The sequence below is a fragment of the Augochlora pura genome, chromosome 4, assembly GCF_028453695.1.
Source record: "Augochlora pura isolate Apur16 chromosome 4, APUR_v2.2.1, whole genome shotgun sequence".
NCBI lineage: Eukaryota > Metazoa > Arthropoda > Insecta > Hymenoptera > Halictidae > Augochlora > Augochlora pura.
The window spans coordinates 7564607-7589122 of record NC_135775.1 but is presented as its reverse complement, the minus strand read 5'-3'; the positions used below and the strand labels follow the sequence as shown (position 1 = coordinate 7589122).

Here is a 24516-nt window from a genome sequence, read left to right as displayed (position 1 = left end):
AACCGAACAATGTTCCAACTATCCTCTCGTCCGCCGATGTGATTTCTTGTAGCTTCGTCTAAAACCCTCGACCTTAAAGGAGCAAATAAAATACACTGTCTGCGTAAACTGAAGAACACGAAACGCGAAAAGCGATACATCGAACATCATGACGCCGACCAGACAGACGCATTCATGTCAGCCAACGGTCCGTTCGCTCGCGGAAGTACGAATCGGTGGAAATTCGTAAATCAAAGTCCAAGACCCTAATATCGTTAAGTAGACGCGGACCGGAAGACGACGGACCCGCTGCGCCAGCAATCCGTAGCAGGACGATGCCAGGACGAGCCGAGGGATTCAATCTTCGTCGGCTCGGAGCGGTTCGGAGCGGAACGCGACGACAGCTCCTCTCTCTTTTCGTAAGCGGTAATGGAGCCCGGGATCCACAGGAGGCTCCCCTAGTTTTAATGTCGGTATCTTAATGTATATTGCCGCGATAAATCAAGGGCACTGATTGCGTCCTACCCTCCGGCACCAATACCAAAGCCGGCGAACGAAAACGGAGGGAGAGGGCGTCATCGAAATCTCCCGAACACGCCGGTACCCTGAACACCAAGCCATTGTCGAGCACTCTTCTAAGCCTTTCTTATGCTAAACCCCGATGGACTATCTCCACCGGAACGATATTATGCTGTTTATTGCCGGCACGATGCCAGTTCGTCTCGCTCGCGTCTTTCACCCGAATAGAAATATCGCGTTTCGATATCGGAATTGCCGAATTCTGTCTCGTCGATTCGAACGACTCCGTGGATGCGCGAACGGACTGCGAATTTTATGAACTTCTGACAAGATATGATTGTTATTTTGGACGGAGAGTTCCAAATACATGATCTGATATAATTGAAGACAGAAATTTATATTTTATAACTTACACTTGTGCAGACGATACTTCATTTATAGTCTGTCTGTTTTATCAGTAATTTATATTACATGCAGTGGATGGTGAATGAATTATACTTTGTAATTTTAATAGATTGTATTTAAGATTTAATAACTGTTTGTAAAATATTCAAGAGAATACAAACATGTGACTGTAATTTGTGAAATATTTTTGACTTCAAATTATTGATGATGTAGAATTCAAATTGTAATACATTTTTAATAGAAATTTAATTGAATCGATTTAAAATAGGAGTAACGTCGATTATAAAACATTTTTTATATGAAATTTAATTGTAATTAACTTTTATTATAAGCATAGATTATAGTAGATTTTTGACAGAAATTTCAACGATAACAGATTTTTTCAAGAATTTCAATAAAAATTTAAATAGTAGTTCTTGAATTCCAAAAATTGGTCAATCACAGCAGTTTTTAAGCTGGCGGAGTCGCAGCTCGAACGGGGTTACTCATCCGTCGCTGGATCACTCTAACGAAAGACATTGCATTGTAATCGTTACAATGTGATTCGCGAGCGAACCAGAGTGCTAGACCGCGTGCGTAATGAAGCCACTTACAACAATGCGCGTATGTAATTGCACGCTGGGGCAATGCTTGAAACAGAACCATCAAATTGCAGCACGCGCTAATTGAGAAATCGGAGCCATCCGCGTCGGTGAAATGAATAAAAACTGTTGCGTAAGGATCGTGTGACGAGACGGTGCAGAGTTTAACGAGCGACAGATCGTTTCCTTGAATCCCGGAGGGCAGAATAATATCCCGATAGCCACGGAGGAAGGAAAAACGAGCGCATCGAGATGTAATTCATTTTCCTGTGTGCGCGAGCGATCCCGCGGCGTGAAGGATCAACGGCGCCATTTTCCACCAATCACGGGAGCCCGGACGATTATTGCGGACCCAATAAAACCTTTGTGTGCAGGCTGCGTGCAGCTCTCGCGAAAGGAACGTTCCTCCTTCTCGTTCTCTGTCTCTCCCGCGGCCTGTCCGCTCCGCCGTGGAATGTAGCCTCGTATTATGGCCGCTACGATATCCCACTAACGAGGGACGTGCGCTTGTAGTGTGATTAAACCGTGCTATAACGCAGCGGGGCGTCCCGGGATGGCCTGGACGGGCCACAATATGGGAAATTAAGGAATCGGCCGCACGGGAGACGCGGCCGAAGAAATCGCGAGGCCCGGGGGGAGCGATCTTTTCAAGACGAGTCGCGAACTTGTCTCCTTCTGTACGTGCAAATTGCCTCGTTAAACCGAGCCCGATCGGCCGGCCCGGCGATTACTCCCTGTAAAATTGTCGGCGAATCGGAGTTATGCGCGTGGCTTCGGTCGTTGGCACGGCCGAAGCGATATTTTCCTCGTCGGCGGAACCGAACAGAGAGATCACCGCGAGTCGATACGCTTGTTTCACGGCTTCCAACGATTTTTATTGTTTCGTCTCGACGAGTGGGTAGAATGCGGAATGATTATCGTTAAGAAACATTTAATTCCCGAAGAGAAAGAATCGGGGTATGTAATTCCGCCGAGTGAAAAATGCGGCGAAACGATCGCAGATGGCGATTGTAAATCTCGACAGGTCGACAGCCCTGTCGGTGGTAATTAAATGGCACGACTTCGAGCATGGGTTTAACAATGAAATTAAAAAGCAGTAACTGAAGTTTACTTCTGGCGTCGAAGGTTTTAACGAACGCCGGCACGGGCACAGATCACTTTGCACGACGTAGCTCCGCGCATCCAGAATTCGTACACGGCAAAAAGAAGCGCGGACAGCAATTCGAAAACGTCGGGACTCGCGTCTCGTTAATTAAATTTCGTCGTGCAGCCGGCGCAAGTCGAAGACCGCGAGAGCCCGGATTATTTGTGCAGCGTACAAGGTGCAAATAAATCAATATCGAGCGCTAACAATATCGAGCTTGCCTTCGAATGCATGAAGTCGTTCTACGAGAGCTGGCCTCCAATTAAGTTCGAACGGGGGACGGTGCCACCGGGACCGATATCATACCGCGAGCGATTAAACCTACACGGCCAGTATCCTCGCGGCCGTCCGCTCGACCGCTCGACCGCTATCGACAAGAACAAAAGAATCGATGGTATCTCTCCGGGTCGTCAGATTGTTATCGATCCGAGGAGCGATCCCCTATCGACCCGGTCCGGTCCGGCAGCAAAAAGACCGCGGCGTGCTGCGCGTCTCTCTCGTCGCGCTTTAATAAACGAAGACGAACCATCGGATAGATATGATCGCCGCCTTAATGGCACTTCTTACGGCGCCTTTGAGTCTCGTCGAGATAGCACTTTAGAGTCGTACGGGGAGTTCGTTAGCCGGTTCCTTCATCACGAACCGACGTTACTTTTCCAAGGGGGGCAGGGGCAGCAGGACGGGGGTGGCCGGGCCGGGTCACACCGTAACGACGGAGCCGCGGGAAAAACTCGGTGTAACGTAATAAAGCCGGTCCGGGGGCATGTCCGCGTAAATCCGCAAAGCATCTTGGTTTCTCGGACCCTTCCCGACCCGAAATTACCGGCAATACCGCCCCGGCCGGTGATTTAGCTGCGTTCCCAGCCGGAGGTGGTGGTTCGTTAATCGCCGACGCGGTAAGTTGCGGCAAAGTATGTCCGTCGACGCGGGAACTTCGGCCTCGAAGACGAGTCCGCAGCGAAAGAAGGAAGAGGACGCTCGCGAGCCACGTGATCGTATCCGACCAGCGTAGTCTGTCCATCGAGAACCGCGTTCCTCGTAGATTAGCGTTAACGTCGCTCGAAAGGAAGCGAGCGCCCGCTGGATGCCCTGCCTGTATTTTATTCGATTGAATAATGGTTGATTTAGCGACGATTACAAATTGGCCGGCCGGATGATAAATCGCCGGCGAATTGATTAATAAGGGAGCGTTAAACGCATCATTATAATCGAGGATGAATTATGCGGGCTACCGCGCGCGCAAAGGTCACCGGCGATATTTATGACAGGCAGCGTTCGCCAGAGCCGCGCGCCGGCTGAATGAAATCGAACGAAAAAGTGAGCGGATGAAGTGTCGATCGATCGGGGTCGCTTCCGAGGAGCGGCACGCCGAGGCTGCCGCGTTTTCGTCTCGACGAAACAGTGATCCATAATCGTTCCGTTCTCGGCGAAGTAAACAAGAAAAGCCACTTCTTAATCTACCTTGAGCCATCAAAAAGCCAAAAAGAGCACGATACCCCCGTCGTCATATTTCCCCCATCAATTCCGAGCGGAAACAACTCGCGCGCCGCGGGGCACGTCGTTCACCGCGATTACCTTTAATCAGCGGGCCGGAGCAGACCGCAAAACACGGAAAGACACCTTCGAGCAGCCACTAAAGCGTATCTATTATACGGAGGAAGATAATCCCCTCGGAAACGAGGTAAAACTTCGAAATCCGTTTTGCGGAGGGGGTGATTCGGCTCTCTCGCCTTCTCCGGCTCTCTTGGGTCCTCGCGCTGGCTGCCGCGCGCCAACACGGGAACAACATTAGTAACTTATGGTTGCGGCCTAGCTGGATGCCTGGCTGCGTTTCAGACGGAGATCCGGAGGTACGGAAGCGTGTAAGGCCGCGGCGGCGGCGGCGATGGCGGCGGAGCCTAGACGAGCGTGGAATCCTTGCGAGGGTGGAAGGAGCCGGGAGCTTCTGAAGTTAGTTGCCGGCGACACGGCGAGCGAGCGTTTCGCCGCGAGTTTCTGCCGTAGTTCCAGCGTAGTTCGCCGTGAGTTCGTTCTCCCCTGGCCCTCCGGTTGGCTCGCGCAGACCCATCCTCGCCCCCCCCCCCCCCCCCCCCCCCCCCCCCCCCCGGTCGCGTCGCCGAGTTTGCCGGGGGCTTTCACCGGCGGAACGGTGTGAAAACCGCGGAAGAAGGGGCGCGAGCCGGAGGAAGCCGGAGAAAGACCGAGGAACGTGATAAATATGAGCAGTCTAAGTAACAACCATCAGTTCCCGGAGTTCACGGCGTGGCCGAGTCTAGTAACGAACTTCCGGCAAGATTTAGAGGGGCAGGGGGCGGCAACTGGCGGACCAACCCCCGTGACCCGGCCGGAATTGACGACTTAATTAGCGATGCCCACGAACTGTGAATGCTCCCGTACTCCGCCACCGACCGGAATTACTCTTCCGTCTGCTCGTTAATACATTTCTTTTCGATGCCTTTCCTACTAAATTTTTGACCGATCTAGCTCTGCCTTAAGCGACTCAGACGGACTCGGTCGCCAAAAATCGCTTTTTTTTTTTTAAATAGTGCATTCATTACAAATCTTCAACCTAACAAAATCGTAACGTCACCCGTTTCTTTCAAGAGCGCGGCTCTTGCTTCGTAAATTTTTAACCCGTAACCGGAATGCAAATAACGATGAGTTATTAGAGGATTCCATGAATTTTTAATTCACTAATTTTGTAATTTACGGTTATTCCAAACATTACGATAGCTCTTGTTAAAAATCAGACTAAACATCTCATTATTACTAAACTTACTATTAAATTTGCGTAAAGTATTTACTGCGATTAAAGGTTAAACATTCAAATAAATGTGAACTCTTCCTCTTCTAGGAGATTAGCGAAGAAATTGGTTATGGAAGGAATTGTTAATGGAATCGTTGAAGAGCGACAGCAATTTCATTCCATCTTTGACTCATCGCAACGACCATCGCTGAAAATCAAATTTTACTATTTCTGAAGCCTTTCCCAAGCCCGGCAAGTTATCACGGTTATCGAGCATCTCCGATGGTATAGTCGGAGGTAGTTAAGGACGTTCGAGTCTCAAGTTCACGGAGGATCACGGTGAAACTGATCGAAGCAGGCTACAGGATGACGGTAATATCCATCGAGAGCCAAACTACCCTTGAGTCCGAAGGAAGGAGCCATAGAGAGGTCGACGTCGAATCGTCACGGTTAGTGGGTACCAGAGGGAGCCAGAAGCTCCCCCTCCTACCCCCGCCTATTTCTCTCTGCCCTACGGTTCACGGGCAAGCAAATTCCGAGAGGTCGTCGCCGAGACACGGGGAAGACGTAGAAGAGAAGGGAAGGGTGACTCGTCGAGCGGAAACCGGAAATGTGTTCCGGAACCTTCAACAATCCCTCGATGAAACTATTGGTCATCCGCGACGCAATACCGGATACGCCGGATCTAATAACTCATCCGCCTGCTGCCTGGCTCTCCTCCCTCACTCATGGTCGCTGTCGCCCTTCGCCCGCCGACTGTCTCACTCGTAATCTATTTTTTTTCTCGTCCATTTGGTTGCCACGCCGCCTAGTCTCTTTTTCTCGCGTCGGCCGCCGTTCGTTTCCTAGCATTGTTCGTTTCGACGGCGATCGAAGATAACGTCGGCGAGGCCCGGACAGAGGTGAAAAAGAGAGCGCGGAGAACGGGGGATGGATAGAGAGGCAAAACGCAGAGAAGGAGAAAGAGAGCAGAGAGAGAGAGGGAGAGGGAGAGAGCAGCATCGACGCTGGCACAGTGTATTGTGACGATCTACAATGAATTTCGGCTGCGTTACCATTGTTCGCGCATCCCGATCGCAAATGCTATGATTAAAACGGCTAATGGAAACAATTGCGGAAACCGTTTGACATGGTCGCGCCTCGTTTGCTCCGGCTTTATATCGTATTGTCGAAACCTGGGCTAGAGCGATGATTTACGTTCACGAACGCGAGGACGCGTTCTATACATATACCCATCCGCAGAAGTATTTATCTCGTGTTTATAATTAATCCATTGAAGGATCCGATGAAACTTATAGCGAACAAGTACACGCGTGTCGGAGGATCACAGTTCAGCCCGTGTAAGACACGAATTTCCAGACGCGGCACTTCGGGATACCGGAGGACCGTGGTGACGAAACAATGCGCCTCAGGTCCATGGGACTTAAAACGCCTCTCGGGGGGTGCTGGCCATGATATACGACACGACGTAATTGCAGGAATTTAATCAATCAGAGATATATCCTAGCGCGAGTACAAGGCTGTGCCGGCTAACCTTGCCAAGCCGAGTTAAGCCCTCGGGGAGTCTCATTTAAGATAAACCCAGTCTGGACGACGGGGAGAGCCACCGACTGCCGTTGTCCTCGCGGATGATGAAACGCTAGGACTACTATCCTAGATTCACCGGCGTTCCCCAGTCATTTTCCCAGCCGGAGACCTCGGCCATCCCGCCTTTTTCCAGCCCGTCCGTGTGTGCATGCACGCGCGCGTACGACGCGCACGCGAGAGGAGCCCCGGCGCGGTGTGTACACGGGAGAGTGGAAACGGCCACACACAAAGCTTCCCTTGCGAACCTCTGATATATAGCCCCTTGGAGGTCGATGACTTCCGCTATTTTTCTTCCGCTGTCTCCAGCAAGCAACTTCCCTTTCCTAACGTGCACCCCGCCCGGCCGTTTCGGTTCTTTCCTACGTTCCTGGCCTCGGATATCCAGGAACGGACATCGATCGACCTCCGCGCGCCATGCCGCGCCGCCGGGCTCTCGGCTCTCCTAGCGGGGCCCCGAGGATGGCCCGGAACGATCCGCGCGCCGAGAACGCAGCCGGGATATCCGGGGAGATCGTTCGCGACGCCTACTCGCCGATCCGATCGGTTCCACCGTCCCGGGATCGTAAGTTCTCCCGGTCTGCTCGGGAACTCGCTGCTCGAGGAGAATTTCCTGGGAAGATTTCCGTGGGGGTGAAGGATCGAGTATGCAGAAGTAAATAGCACAGTTATCGAGTCTCTATTATTTAGAATTTCGTGCATTTTTGTACGAGGAACGTTCTCACTTGAAACGAAATTCGACGTCTTCTTGACTACTTCATTATGTAGCAAGAAATTGCTTAGAACAAATAGTTTCCAAGCAAATTTTTAGGAGAGCACATGTGTGTTTTGCAAAATATCGTATGATCTTTACAATTATTGAATAATTATTGTATTATAATCATTATTTATAAATTATGTTTATACTTATACAAAAACTTAACGTTTATCGTCCTACTCTCCCCACAAGCTTCAGATTTCAGTAAACAATTTTACTGTTCCGCTTCGATTTTTCAGCTACAGGTAAACTGGCAAGTTTTATCTATCTATTACGAAAAGAATTCCCGAACAAAGTGGACCGCGACAGAACGATGTTTGCGCCGTAGAGCGGCTCGGTGGCGAGAACCAGCGTATCGATTCGCTCGGGGCGCTTGTTCGCCGAAGTACTTATTTACGAATGCATAAGCAACGAGCATTACACGGCAGATTTTTGTCGTACAAGATGCAGAGCACCGAGAGGAAAAGACGCCGAGGGTGGAGAAAAGAGAAAGAGGGAATGGCCGGCAAAGAAGCTACTGCATTTATGGATGTCGCAGCCGTGACAAGCCGAAATTAATTTACCCCCCACCAGAGTCCGCGGCGGGGTTGGCATATTTTAACCCAGTTCTTCAGCCGGGACGGTGTTTTTTTTTCTCCACCGCGTTCAACCCCTCGATTCCTCGCCCCCGGACGCGCGTCGAAACCACATAAATTTCTGCCGGCGGGACAGACGCGCCGGAGAGATCGGGATTCGCTAAATCTGGTCGGCGCGGCGATTCGATAAAACCCGAGGAGCGCTCGCGGTTGACTGGCTCCTTAGTTGACGCGATAAATAATTAATGATCGCGGGACGAGGACGGAGGCGGCGGTCGGGACCGAGAGAGAAAGGGAGAGTATACATCGGCGAGACCATAAAACAATTAATATTTATAAGGTACGAAGGAGGGGGGGATCCCCGCCCGGTTCGGATATATATTATCGGATCTTATGCGGGCCTATACGGTATTTAGATATTTTAATTAACCGATTGGCTATAAATTATGATAATTAGACTGTCCGAGGAACGAGGTGAGCCACGATAGTCGTCTGCCCACGCCGCAAGTCGCAGCTCGCGGTGTTTTGCCGGCCTCGGGATCGGAATAGGGACGACATGTGCGCGACGCGATCGGTCATCGATCGATTTCGAGACGATAGTTACCATTCGAGACGCGTTTCAGGAATTTCTGAGGTCCCGATCGATCCACGACATATGGCGGTCGCTCGGGATTTGTGTCACATATTGTTCGAATTTTTTTAAAATACCAATCAGTGCGCTCTGCTCCGGAGATTGGTTATCTCTTCGATGGATGTTCGAATAATATTGGAGTGTTGCAATTGAAATGCCGGTTTTTCGAACTTCCCTCCTTTACAGTCTCTTCGCTGCAAACGCTGTTGTACTTACATCATTTGTAATGTACATGTCTAATATATATATGTATTGTAAGATATAACAAATAATAATATAAGGAAACAAAAGAAATTCGCATAATTTATTTGCACTATTTTATATTTGATTTCAACTTTTTGACTGGAAAACTGTTCGGAGAAAAAATTTAAAAAATTTGCATTTAACAAACTTATTGCCTCTCTTTCTTCTGATTGTTTTCAAAACTGTATTATTATCCCTGCGTCGCGTTGAGAAAAATCAAGTCGAAGAAGTCTATTTTGGTTAAAGAGATATTTATTAAATTTGTGAAATAAAATTTTAAATTAAAAATTCAAAAACGTTCATTTCAGTTGCAGCAACTTAATACATTTCCTGTCAGATGACCGAGCGTTATCAAAATCGTATGACAAATTATACTAACACGTTGATTGGTATAGACGTATACTCGCGCGTCTTGCGAACCCATGAAGATTCACAGCCTAATTGCCGCTGGTATAGTGTTGACAGGTGCCCGAAAAGTAAACCAGCCGGACAATCGACCTCTTCTTTTTCGGATCGCTTTCGATTATAGATCGACAATGAACCGGCCCGTTGAATGACGTGAAACGTAATGAACCGGGCAAGGGACGAGCCACGGGTTTCTTTGAGCATCGAACGCGACGAGGCGTGGGCAACCGAACAATAATGTCCTGTTGAAGATGGACGCGAAATTACGAATTTAACGAGGCGGATGCAACAGCCCCCGGGAGGATCGCCGTCAATGGATTACAGAAAGCATTCTTAACAGTGTCAATAAACGGAGGTTATGAGAGCCACAAACGTCGGAAGTGTCTCTCCTTACGACAGACATAAATAAGCCGAGCCGCGGCTGGCTGGTCGTTTAAATGTCGCGAACTAACTCCGCCGGGTGAACCGGGTTTGGACCTCCCGCGCAATAGAATTCCGTCGCTGCTCGTTCGACGGAAATTTTCCGTCTGTTCACGTATCTGCGTCCGTTCTCCGCAGGCATTATTAAGTACGTAACCCCATCGAGGCTATCTCTCCTGCTTTTCACAATCGATTGCCCGAGCGGTTTCTAATTGAAGGCATTTCCATATAAAGGCCGAAGTTATAACGACGCTTGCTTCCTTTGCCAATAATTTCATTGAGATAATAATTTTCTATTTCCTCAAAATTCGATCTAATCGAATTAGTTTGAATTGAATACAAATTTACAATGTGTAGATAAGAGTTTGACAGCGCTGCGTAAAAATGCCTTTTATTCCTTTGCTGTACTAATTTTTTCACAGTAACAATGATCAGAATTTTTCAACAATTTCTTAAAGAGAAGAGAAAACTATTCGCTAAGATATATTCTTCATAAAATGAATTTCACATAAAAATTAAATATAATACGCATTGCTCATGTCGGAGTTGGCTCGAAGAGGGGAATGTATTAGAAGTAATAACATATAATCTACTTATGCTAGAAACAGTAAGAAATAATATTTATAGTAAAGTCTGTGAAACTCGGTATCCATAGTTAAGGGCCAAATGTACAGATCAAATTAATACTATCAACTTCCATCATGTGTTTGACTCGTCATAAAGAGTTAAGCATTTCCACTTATGATTTCGTAGTCTCTGTCTCTAGTATACACAGTGGTGAAGAAAACGTAGACAATGTTAAATGAAGAAAAGGACAGGTTTCGATCTACTAGTATAGATCTACGTGGAAAGATCACCACGGAAAATCAGTTCTCCGAAACCGAAGTCGCGTGAAACTTTAATCTCAACCATAGCTCGACGTTTCCAATGAAGAATGACACCGTGGCAGCAATATCAGCGACAACGCGCAGCCGCGGGATATAATCGAGCAGCGACGAGCTACGTACGAAAAATAAAAAAAAGAACGCGGAAGGAAGAACGTTTCGCGAAGAACACCGGTACGTGGCACGTACCCGTCGATCCCGCGACGCAAAATCGAAGAGACCCGATCGGCGATAAAGCGACTTAACAGCCGAGGCAACGGCGTCCATGCGTTTCCACGATACCATGGGCTCCCCTCCGACTTCTCTGCGCCCACCGCCCCCCCCCCCTCTTCGGCCCCCAATAGCCTCAGATTCGAAGCACAGGCTCGAACCGAGCGAGAGCCAGGTTTCTTCCTGCTCGCCATTACCGTGGCGGAGCCTTGATGGCGAAAGTGGTCTAGGGGCAAACGGTCAACGAGACTCGAGATGAGATAGAACAGGCCATTATGGCTACGCCGATAAGATAGGTCCACCCTCCGTGATACGTGGTAGCCACCACGGTCATGGCACAGCCTTCTGGGTACGGCTTGATACACCGGACGCGATCCACGGCATGAAAAATCTAGTTGGAAGAGACGAGAATGGAACGACCCGAGGCGGAGAGAAAGAGAGAGAGAGACAGAGAGAGAGAGAGAGAGAGAGAGTAGGAGCGGCTAGGGGGAAGGGGGAGACGAGGGGCAGTGTCCAGCGCCCTCGAGAACTCGGACCTTATCTTTTCATACCGATCGTGACCGTCCAAGACTTCATTTCCGTGCTCGAGGAACCACCCCAACGTCAGTTTATATGTACCCACGGGTAACGAAATGGACCTCTTGGCTCGTTTTCATGGAACGGATTTCGGTGTGCCGCCTCTCGCTCGAGGAAATTAGTTTATGCCGCGCAGGTGATGGGAAAATGGTGCGATGACTTTATCCCTCGAGGTGGTTCCCAGATTAATTTGGCCGAAAGGATAGAACTTTTCACGGTCGTCCAGTCGTCGTTCGCTGATTAATTCCCAATTAAATATATTTATTTCTAGACTTCCATTTTTCAACATCTACTTTTACAATATTCTAGTTTCCAAATGTTCTATTATTTAATCATTGTATCATTTAGATATTATTTGTATTCTTTAAAGAACAGAATATTTTGGTATCAAGACATTGTAAAAATAAATTATCATTTCGATAATTGTGGAAATGTTCAAGATTTTTAAGAAAACTAACATAAAGTATTTTATTCAGGATAACACTTGGACCAGAGCTTCGATTTCGAGATGGTCCCTTAATCATTAGTGGTACATGTAAAGGACACATCGACTCGAAAATTTTGCGAGAGTAGTAGCCAACATATACATGAAACAATTTTTAGAATAAAACTACAGACTTCTACGAAGAAGACATTTGCCGTTAACACGACGGAATGCAATTTCCTCCATTAAGCCGGTCGTCCGTTCCGGTCGCCGCCCTCTGGCAAATAATAACATTTCTATAAGTCGGTCGTTTGTATTCGGGGACTGGCGCGCATGCACCCCATTTCAATTAACGTATGATCTATGTCGTATAAGGAGCCGTATCCAGCACCTTTCAAACGATGGGGACCGTAATGCGCGGGAGGGGGGATCGGCTCTCTAAGTAACTCTATATCACGTCTACGTGACACGAAACGCGGAGGCAGAAAAAAATCTTCTACGACAAGGGGCCAGGGATCGTCTCTTTCAACTGTCCCCTCGTGTTCGATCGTTCCGCGGAGGACTCCGTGAAATATTACACTTATTTGTCGGGCAATGTGCCGCCGGACCTGGTAAACAATAACGGCTAATGTGGCAGGTGTTTCGGCGAGGGTGGCGAACGCAATTTATCAGTGGACGGTGGGTTCTTTAAGTGGACGGAGTTAATTTTCCTCGGATAGTACAGGTTATGATTCGCTCGTGCTCGTACGTTCCCTAAGGTGAAAAATCCTTTTCTCGCTTGGGAGATTATTGCATGCGACGAACAGTTACAATTAGGCTGCGGACCGTCGCTTAAATTGTGTCACTCTTGTAAACTAATATAGAACTAGTGTTAATAAGTTCAAACTAATACACTGATTTTTTCAATAACTTAAATTTTTTAGACATTTATTTTAGTCATAAGTGCATCAAATCCGCTGTCTTATTATTATAGAAAATTATTCATGGTGGTGGAACTTGCACACAAAAGATAATTTGATATAATTGTAATATTTTCAGCATTAAAAGAACAATGTTTCCCTTGTCTACGATCTTATCTTGTCATATATTATCCTATATTCACTTTCCCACGAAAGAATAAAGCCCGCAGCCTAATCATCGCAAAGTTACCCTGGGTAAATGAGGTCAATAGAAATCTGCTAAAGGTTCCAGAAGCGTTCTGCCCCGTCGAAGATCGAGAAGTTCTGATCCTCGGGATCGAAACCAAGACGCGTCGAGGCGAGCATCGCAGGACTGTTCCGATGATATTTCCGACGGGTCACCGGGGTCGGAGAGGGAGGGTGGGTGACATTCGCAATTTCTCCCGATTCCCGGTCCCCGGGACATCCATTTTATTTAGCGCACCGTCGCACGGTGGGCGCGGGGCGGGGGAGACGTTAAACTCGGCGGCCGAGGGTCTTTCTCTTTTTCTCCATCTAGCGATATCCCATCAGCGACGGTAGGAACGTTTACAGCGGGCTGGTGTCCAGAGCTACCGGGCGAGGATCTCCTTTCCCCCGGCTCCTGGATCGGCCGGGGCCGGGGCCGGAGTTGGCCAGATATAGAGTGGCGTGACGGAGATCGAACCGCACCACGGGGTGGAGAAGCGACGGAGGAACGGGGAGGGGTAAAACGGTCGGTGGGGGGTGAAAGGGGGTGTTTGGACCTCTCCCGAGATGGACACAGAGAATCGCCATTACAAATTGACAAGCTTGATTGATGGCCAGCGCGGAAGGGACGACGCCCGGCACGGTCGATCCGGTAGAAGAGGACGAAGGATCAGCGCCGGGAAGAACGAGGAGAAAAGGGGAGTCGAAGGGAGGCCAAGGGGGTTGCGACGCGGCCACGGAGCAAGGGGATCCCGGCCAAGTGAGATGGAGTGGACGCTGTGTACGCCGGCTAAACCGGACCCTGGAAGCCCAGGGACCTTCGGATACCGTTCCACGTGCTTCTGTATAATGGGAAACGATAGCTGACGGGATCGGGGAGGCCGGACCAGGCGTTATCAACCGAGACCTCTCAGCAAGTGCGTGACGAATGGTCCGCGAGGTGTTCCGCAAGGGTCCCCGCTTGTGCCATACAATTGGAATATTCGATGACTGGACGGCGATCTTTGATCCTGCGTGCTACGCTGCTTCGGAGGTTCAGTGGATTGCTCTGACGCCGGTTACCAAGCGCTGGCTGGTTCGGCGATCTCGATTATGCCGCCTGCTCTATAATTCAGCAACCGAAGCTGTGTCTTTAACCCTCCGTTGTCACAATTGGTCGAAATGCTTTCTTTTCTCGAATCAGCGATATTGTCGTCGGAAAAACATAATTAATAATTAAATTAATATACTAGGAAGTCAAACATCGAGTTGTAGAAGGTTCAAATTAAATTCTCGAATTATTGAATCCAATAGTTTAGCTTTTATGTGATATACTCTTGCTCGCGTAAAAATTATTCATTTTAAAAGCAGGTTAATATCAAGTGCCATTCTTAAAGTTTTATGAACGACTTGGAATAAATTGTAATAATACTTGTCGTAAACGCACAAAGTTCACAGCTTACAAACGAACACTGACGATCGAAAAAAAGTCAAAATTGGCGAAGCCCGCAGGAAAAAGGGTCGAACGATCGAGCGGCGTGCACGAATCAATCAGTCGAGTCATCGGCGCTCACCTGATCCAATCTGGATCGCGTTCGGACGCAATCACGGGTCACACGCGCCGGTGGATCGAATTAAAAACCGCCCGCCTAATTGAACACTAATCGCCGGATGCAGTTGGACACGGTGCAGAGCCACGGCTTATTCGGTCACGAACGTTCCCGTCGATCGTCGATCGCATGGGAAACCGATCCACCCGATCGTGAATGACAATCGCGAGCCCCCGTGAAAGTAAACGCGCGCCGCTACGGCAAGGAAAGGAAACGAAGACAAGTATGGGAATGCTCGAAGGCGGGGTAGAGGACGACACGGAGCCGACCTTTCCGAGTGATCTACGTCTCTGAACTCTCATATCTTCGCGTTGACCCCCGGCTACCGGCGAATGCCGGGAATAATAAGCAAAACCGGCAATTAAGATATCTTCGACGCGGCCCGGCTACTTTCGTTCCCTTACCCCTTCCCTGCGATTCTCCGTACGCGTAAATCGAACCGAGTCCCGGCGCTGGTCTCGTAAACCGCGCGGAACGCCGCCGCGGCCGATGTTTGTTGGGACTGTAGCCGGCCGATTCGCGGTAAATCGTTTATTACGCCGGCGAGTTGCCCGATCGAGTCTGCCCCCGTACCAGGAATCGATGATCGCTCGGGTCAGCGGTGTTCATTAGGCGCAATGGACGCCGAGGCGTTCTCGATCCCTGCGATCTTCTCGCTTTCTTTATTACACGGAATATTGTGATTGTAATTGATGACGCCGTCGGGTGCGAACCGGCGAGTTAACGACCGATGTCTCCGTTGTCGATAGACCGCACTTAAGGACGTAAAACAGGATGATCGCAACACCGATCGGTTTTTCCACATATCTCGCTGATTCCGCTCTCTGTTCGCCGTTCTGCTGACTCCGTTTCCACGATAATTGGCAACGCGTACAAAATTCACAGGCGCTTATAAATAATTTCGAACGCAGCGACACGATGAACAAGCAAACTATTCAATTAATTTCTGATTACGATGTATCCGTTTAATACTCCAAAATGCCGCGTCAACCACATGTGGGTGACGGAATTATTAACGCGGATTTGAATATTGAATTTAAGTTGATCCGCTGTATTTTCCTAATTTCACCGGGAACCGCAAAACGGATATTGAAAAAATGATTAATGTCGTACGAAATAACTTTTTCGATTTTAATTCGATTATGTAAGACATGGTCTTATAAAATATCCGCGATGGTTCTGAAAGCGTGGAAATATGAAACGAAAAATGCAAACCAAATCCGTTCGATTAAATAGCACCGGAATATTTCTCTCGCATCGGCTGATCTCTCACTAATTGCAACAAACAGGAGCAACAAGTATAAAACAACGTGTCGACGTCCTTAAACACTTTCGATTCCCCGAAGGTTTGAAATCCCGCCGATACGTTTCTGTAACAAGTGCATAAAGTACGCGGTCTTAAATTCCGTCGATTCATTTTTGTAACAAGTGCATAAAATCCGCAGTCTATTCGCGTATCTATTTCCGAGGAGCGCGCGAAGATTAAAACGGCGTAAAAAAGCGTTCCGGCAACTCGTTTCCCTCCGGGCCGTCGTGAAAGATAAAATAATTAATTGCGGGCCGTCCGCTCGATTGCAGCGCCCGGCGAATATTCCCGGCGAAGTCGCGCGCTATCGAGAACAACTTGTTCCCCGTGAATATTGGAGTCAAGAAAGACCGGGACTCGTACGACTCGGCCATAGAGGTTGGCTGACGCCTTTTATCGCGGCATCGTTACGAAATGCACCGTACGGTCACAGCTTTACGGTACTTCGGGGCTGCTGTTACGTTTTTACTGCGTCGTTCCGCGGAACACGCGAAGGGACGGCGATTCCACCGGTGTTACCGGTGCGCCGGCAGTAACTGTGTACCGTTCTCGCGTCTTGGCGTCGGTACGCCCGGCGACGGTTCAAAGGTAAGGGAACACGCGAAACTTTTTGATAAAGAACGCGCGGCTTCTTGCCACCCCGGCGAGCACACCAGCCATCCCCGAACCCGCCGGGACTTCGAATCGCCTCGAATTTATGGAACAGAAACAGCAACAGCGTTTCTCGAAAATTTTTCGCACTCCCGGCCCCAGGAATTAACTTCCGACTTTATAGGGCGCCCTCGCTCGCCGACTTTCGTGTCTTTCTACCTTTTTTCTTTTTTTTTTTCGTTCAAACAGTGCTGCAACACAGACGTGGAACTGCTGTTGCTGTAAGTTCTCCCCTCGCCGATGTATCTCACTTTCGTTCAATATCGAACAGATCAATATTTGAAATTTTTCTATTATCTCCAAAATCCCTGTTTATTCATTTTTATAATAGACGTGTACAATCTACAGTCTTTCGAATGTTTCAAATAACAAATATTATCCTCGATTGTTTAAGTTTTTATGCGATCTTCAATTTTTATTGATCCCACAACAGTGTGCAAATAATTCTTCATATGTTTTCTTTGAAACACAGCTATATAAATCGTTTCTTACTGAATGTATTAAGTCAACTGGTTGAACCTTTTCTGGGCTGAATACAATCATTTACAACGAAGGGGAAGAAACGGCGAAGATAATGCAGTGGATAATGTAGTCAAGCAGGATCAGTGAAATGTTTCTAGAGTAGCGGCGCGCAGTCAAATATTTACGCGTAAGTGGCGAAATTATGTGATTTTCGCGGAACCCCTCGGAGGGTGGTTCTGTTTAGTATCGCGGCATTTAGTACCCTGCGATACACCTCCGTCGATTCCGCTCCTCGCAGCGTTTCTCAGAATCCATCCAATTTCTGCGCGGCCACAATGCGCCGAATTTTGCTGCTTTATGATCTGGCCCGTGTATTTTTGGAACATGCCGCCGACTGCCATTAGAGGATGTAGCCGGGACGTTGTTCAAAAACACGGGACCCCCTTGAAAATATTACATTACACTTTCAAATGGAACGGTCAGCCCGTGTAAATTAAATTAAACGTCCGCGTGGCTTGCGGAATCAGCGCCGCGCAATCCGCTGATTGAAACGCTTTCGACGGCGGGGCGACGCGAAAAAAAATGCGTTCGGTCGCTGTCACGCGAAATTATCGGCGAGATACAGTTTTGCGAAAATTCTGTTCGCGGGGATTCCTCGGGATTTTGTTGATTTTCACGAGGACTCGCGACTCCGAAGATCAAATTTTAAAAAGTTTCCAGCTGCGTCGCGCGCGCGCGCGCTTTGGCGACCGAAGGAGGAGGAACGACGCGAGCTCGTTTTGATGGCGAGGACGCTCGGAGAACCCCCGTACGGTATAAACCTAATAGAATCTGTGGACGACGCGAAAGCATCTTGTAAGTCATAAAACGATACTCAGCTAGTTTATACTTTATAGTTCGAGCGGCCGTCCGCCTGTTTACTATACCCGCGATTCAATGGGGGAAGGATTTAAAAGGGATCGCGGTTTTATGGCTGGCATTAGAACCAGCTAGGACCCCGCGCCACGCTTTAGTGCTCTACCCTATCGTGCGTGTGCGTAGCTAATTTTACACTAATTTTCGACGATGATCTCCTTAACTATTTAGAAACCCAATCGGACATTTTCTGAATCGTTTGCCAATTCGATTCTGCTGTATTAAGGAAGTTGTTAGTTAAGAACGAGGCTCGTAACAGGCAAAGCTAAGGAAAATAAATCTTTATAGCAATTGAAACTATAACAAAATTTGTAGGTCGCAGTATATATATTTAACACTAAAGCTACCATACTAGTCAGAATGATATGATCCACAATTTTTATCTTAAAATTGTTGAGATTATAAAAATTATTTTGCAGGAAATGTTTGAATAAATTCCTTAATTCAAGCACTCATAATACAGCTATTATATTACGTATTATAATAAGATTAATTATTAATTTCAAGGTTGTAATTTTTATAAAGTAATTCATGTCAAATATTCTTAGAGTTCAAGATTTAGAGTTAATGATTAGTAGATTACCTTGCTTTAAAGAAAATTGTATGAAATAATATTTAAAAATGTTTCAACATTACTTAATTTACGATTACTAAAATCACAAATATTATAATAAAACAGACATAATACAGATCACTGAAAATCCGAATAAAGATGTGCTTGTTATTACAACACATTTTATTGCAACATCAGAACATAAAACAGCTGCTTTTAGTGCTCCGTTCGCGCGGCGTTAAATAATTCCAACGGCGTCGAAAACCTCGTCGGCCATTAAACATTTCGATAGCAGAAAAAGCGTTCCCGGTCTCGCCTCATATTTCACAAGGAACGTCAGCCCTAACCCGGCTTCGAAATCGCAGATAACACTTTACGATATTCGAGATTTAGCCGCGATGTCAACTCGTGAATCATCATCGGGCAGAAGTCGCGCATGAAATCACTGATTGTAGCCCGTCGTTATCACGTAGCAAGAACAAGCTCGTCAACGGGGCCCGCTCGGTGCTGCGGGACTTGGGAATAATAACAATAGGCCGCGGGCCACGCGGAGTCAATGCGGAGCAGCTGCGATCCCGCGTAATGAAAGTGTGATTGATGATCGGGCCGACGCGCGTCATTAGCTCGACGCGAAGAAGCGCGACGAGGAGGATGCGCTCGTTCCCGGAGAACGTGTTCTGAATTAGCGGGCAGCGTCGCTTAATATAATTCGAATGAGCTATCCCCGAAGCTCCCCCCGTCCCGTAAACGTAATATTTCCGGATAAAAGAATATGAGCAATGACGCAGCTCGTGCGCGGATAATTTAAATGCTGGGAGCCGGGGACCAGCGCGGACCTGAAGCGACTCCGTGATTGCCGAGCTCGGTCGGAGAGGAAATTAGATTCTGAAACTCGGACTCTTCGGCCACGAAATTCTGAGACACCGGACTCCAGACGTGAGATCAATCCTATAGTAACAGCCTCTAACACACTTTCACGCGAGTTTGTTATTTCCGTGAAAATACATTTATAGCGATTTGTGATTTTGTAGGCAGATTTTATTTACTGGCAGGTGAAGCAAAGAAATTCTCATTCTCTATTGTTCATTTATATTTGAAAGGATTGACGAAGAGATTAAGGAAATATTTGTACATCTAGTTATTGCAAAATTCTTACTGAACCAGTTGCTCTACTCTAACGAGTTCTAGCATGCACTTTTGTCAAATCACTCGCAATTGTTTCACGGAGAATGTCTTAATCAACACCGTTTCATGGACAATGTTAATGAACCGATATGATGAAATCACAATGTTTTCGTCGACACTTGTTTCACCGACATTGACTCCATGTTTACCTGTCAATAATAATCGTTCAGTACGATTGGCAGGCAAACATAGAGTCAATGTTGGTGAAACGAGTGTCGATCAAAGCATTATCGGTGATTTCATAAGGTCGGTTAATTATTATTATCGGCGAACCAATGTCGATCAAATGTTGTAAGTTAAGACACTGACAGCGATTTGATGCGAACACTTCTAGTATTATTCCGTTTTTCAACGCTACGGAAATTAATTTCTATGATAATCTATTACGTCTAACAGCAGCAAAGCGTAGGAATATTGAATAAATAATTTTATGTCTACTACGAATAAGTATTGAGAATTACATTTAATTTTGCAAGTTTAATTTGATGCAATAAAATATGAAATTCTTTAGAAAGTCGAGATATTAACCCTTTGCACTCGAAACAATTTTAACTGTGAATTTAGAGTAACTTCTCTGGCTTATAGTAGTTTTATTTTATACAACAAAGTGCTTTTTTATGTATATGAAATTGATCCCTGTGATAGTTTCATTATTTAACATAGTTTTTAAATATAAACTTTGATGGTAAGGTATAAAAATGATCTTGAGAAGTTATACAACAATTTTGGTATTGACTCAGTGTCACCAAGTGCAAAGGGTTAAGTCGACATCAAGTTCTGTTCTCTTATTATAAATATTGTAGCATACAAATACACATAGGCGCGTAATAAATATCCTTAATTTTCTTGCAGGTAAAGATTAGAATCGAAAAATTTCTAGTCATTGTAACTATGGCGATAATGGCACTGGAAGGGGTCAACGAGGTTTTACAGTGGGAACGGCATACTTTAACGACATGCAATTTGCACCGCTGCACAAATGCGCCGATGCATAGGTGATGCATGATAAAAGATCGACGTACGGTAGGCAACCACCTAAGCCAAAGCTGTCAACGTGCGTTTGAGCTTCATGAACTCCTAGGGGTTAGCTACTTTGACTCGCGCGTAGATCACACGGAGTAACAGGTTGACCACTGCGAACAGTGCAACGGCAACTGTCAGGCGACGTCAGTTTGCAACTATGATCGCGGGAGTCAAAGATCCTGCAATTATGATTGATGGGAACGGGTCACCTAGCCAAGACGTTGCGAGAATACTGAGGTAACGTTTTACGGATACAATATATATTATCGATTACTTAAAATTCTTTGTGTATAACGCTTAATCTTGTATGCAGAACAATGAAAGTAGACAAAAACCATACGCGATACATATACTAAAAAAACAGTGTATTATTAGGTCTTAGAGAACCGGACCATTTAAAATTTTCTTTAACCTTTTGCACTCGAGTGGTGACTCTAAGGCACCACTAAAATTATTCTGTCACGGCCCAAAATAAATTTTATACTAACAAAGTTTACATTAAAAAAATTCTTAATAGTCAAACTATTGGTAGGAGTCACAAGAAGCAATTATTTTAGATTTAAAGCTAAAATGGCTTCGAGTGCAAAAGATTAAAAATTAATACGTCGTAATCTTTGATTTCATTCGTAATAGATAAACAGTATGACTGCATTTATATGAATTTGTTGCGAAACAAATTGATTCACATAATGAGATGGTTCATATAGGATATGCTGCCACTGACTATGATTCCGATAATGTATTAAACTAATCTAAACGAAATATGAAATTACGATCATGAAGCGAGTTCTACCGTATAACAAGAACGTACCGAAAATGCAGCATTATTTTCGTAGGATAGATTTCAAGTATCCGAGCTTGCTGGAAAGTCGAAACAGCGATTAATCGATCTCTTTCGACATAAACCGTGTCACCTCAAGCTAGCGAGGCCAGACGGGAACATCGGTTTGGCCGGTCCGCGGGGGACCGTGAGCGTTTGAGAGACACATTTATCTCGCTTCCGTTCGAACAAAATCTGCCCTGGGGCCTAATGCTTCGGCTATTAAGCTTTAATGGACTGCTGATCGTCGGAGGAAGGGCGCGGGGTGGGGTTCGGCAGCAGCCGGGACACGGTCTCGGAGGAATTGGAAAAATGGCCGGGCACGAGAGCCCGGCTCGGCCGGCTTCGTGAACTCTCGCGAATTTTTCTCTGCCGCGGCTCCGGTTATCGCCACGAGAACGCCTCACGGACCTGGAAAGTCCACGGAATTCTCACGTAACCCCATCGATTTCAATCGAGGGCCAAAGCCCCGGACGGAGAGGGCCGGAAAGGGCGAGTCGGAGGCACGAAGCAAACGGGGGTGGTTGGGGACTGCTCTTTCCGTCTCTCTCTCTCTCTCTCTCTCTCTCTCTCTCTCTCTTCGCGAGCGAGCTCTGATCAGGATTGACTCGGGATGACAATCTAACGTACACGGGTTTCCACTTTACTCGCGGCACGGACGACAACATTTCGGCTCGTTAGCTCTCCCTCTGCCCCCTCCACTTTTCGAAATTACCCCTTCACAGACCGCGGGGGCCGCGATCGTGACTGCCTGATCGCTGATCGGAGCATCCGTTTGATTATAAATGGTGGGTACGTGTATTATCGTTGTAAAGAAATTCCACTCATTAATTATCTATTTGTTTCATGTTGCCTGTTTGAAATTATTAACAGTAAATCTATTGCAGTTTAAAATGACCAGTTTTACATTTTTTATTTCAAGCTTATTGAAATTACGAAGACTCTGTCATAGAAAACGATTCGATAAATTCCTTATCTCAATTATATTCTGTTTTTGTCAGATTACGATAATGTATGTAACATTGTACAGCAACGATAGAAAGAAAACGACAATTTAACGTCATTCTGAAAGGGTTAATAAAAGAAGGTAAACAGCACACGATTTATTCGGCGAGAGTCCATCGTTTTCGGATGCGTAACGGACAAGTGATTTCCGGACCGGTCGGAGAACAAAATATTCCGTCGGACCTTCAAGAAAAGCACCCCTAAAGCTCGGCTTGGCCGTAGCAAACTACCCGTAACTCAGTGAGTGTTTATGAGGGAGCCGCTCGTAAAAATGCGAGCCCCGGCCGCGGCCCGTTTCGACCGTTTAACCGGACCACCCCATCGCGAGGCCCTGCCTCCGATTCCGTGGAAACAAAGAAACCCCCGAAAAAGACAGTGTGTCCGTGGGGAGGTGGTCGGCAGCGGCGGCGGCGGCGGCGGGGGTGTGTTGCCGGCTCGTAAAACTCGGTCTGATCACCGGCACCAATTATCCCGCCGTTATCCGAACGTTATCCGGAACGTTATCCACCTCTGGCCACCCGGAGCCTTCACGAAACAGCCCTCCCGCCATCATCCGAATCGCAAGCGAACCCTTGAGCCCCCGAAGAGAGGGCCGGCCGAGAGAGCGACGCTACTTCCAGCCCCTAACCCCGGCTAGGTAACCGTTGTTGTCGCCTTTTACTGCAAACGAAGTGATTCCCTCCTCGTAAACGCGACGTCTTTACAGATTACACGGCCCGGATACGCCGGGGGTTGCTGCCTTTTCTTCCCTCCTGTTTGCTTTTTTGGTGGCTGAACGCCACCCCCGGGCCTGCGTGTAGCGTTAAATTGGTCGGGTGGTTTTAGGTGTGTTGTAACGCGGCCGCCCCTATTTTGTTCCAACGGCGACCGGTCGCCGATACCGCGGTTTTTATTTAACTCGGTATAATTGCGAACGGAACCCGCGCGGAGAAGTCATCCCCCGCCGCCGCTTCTTCTACGTCCAGGCTACTTCGAATTTCATCTCAGACGAGGTTGAACCGGTGAAGACAAAAATAGCAACTATGTATCTATTATGGTATACGGTATTATCGGATGACAATTTCTGTTCTCAGAACTCCGTTTCCTAAGTTATTCAACGCCGAGATATTTCTCCGCGGTTCAAGATTAATATATCGGACCACGGAATGGTTGATTCCAAAATTAATATTTCATCTTTCATTAATACTTGATTCTACAATTAGTATTTCAAAGGCACAGAAGAATCTAATCGAGGTCTGTTATTATTAACGAGTGTTAGCGAAAGCTGCTTGAATTCTTTTTATTTTATTCTCAAATCGGCAGACGCTGAATTTCTCTGAAATTTTTATGATTTGTTACCATTTACGAATGTAGATATGTATTTCTAGCGCTGGGTCCAATTGCTGTGAAATGGGGGTTCACATGTCAGAGAACGAACCTAAGCGAGACCAGGGTGATCGGCGTTCGCCGAAGGAACAGGCAACGATTTCGTATTATTCCAGTGATTCGTTTATTGATAAATGGTCAAGGAGATTGCGGCGCTTGGCAAACGCGATGATTTCCAAAGCACCCGTTACATGAATTGCACGGGCAACACGTCGCGATCGATTCTCCCGTGATAAAAGTCGAATTGACGGGCGACGTGATTGCCAGTTACCAAAATTTGCATTTTCGCGATATTCTTACATCTAACGGGACTCGTACCCTAACAGTACAATACGATTTCCCTACCAATCCAGAGAACTACGTTTAAACTATAAAAGTATTAATACAGTCGCCTAAACTAATAATTATCTGATTGACTGTTTCATAAAACAG

The 24516-nt window shown here is 46.9% G+C and overlaps 1 protein-coding gene across 7 annotated transcripts in view; it reads right to left on the bottom strand.

The window, feature by feature from the left end:
* The window catches only part of Hth (Meis homeobox homothorax), a 570441-nt gene that overhangs the window by 5701 nt on the left and 540224 nt on the right, over positions 1–24516 (bottom strand). The window lies entirely within an intron of this gene.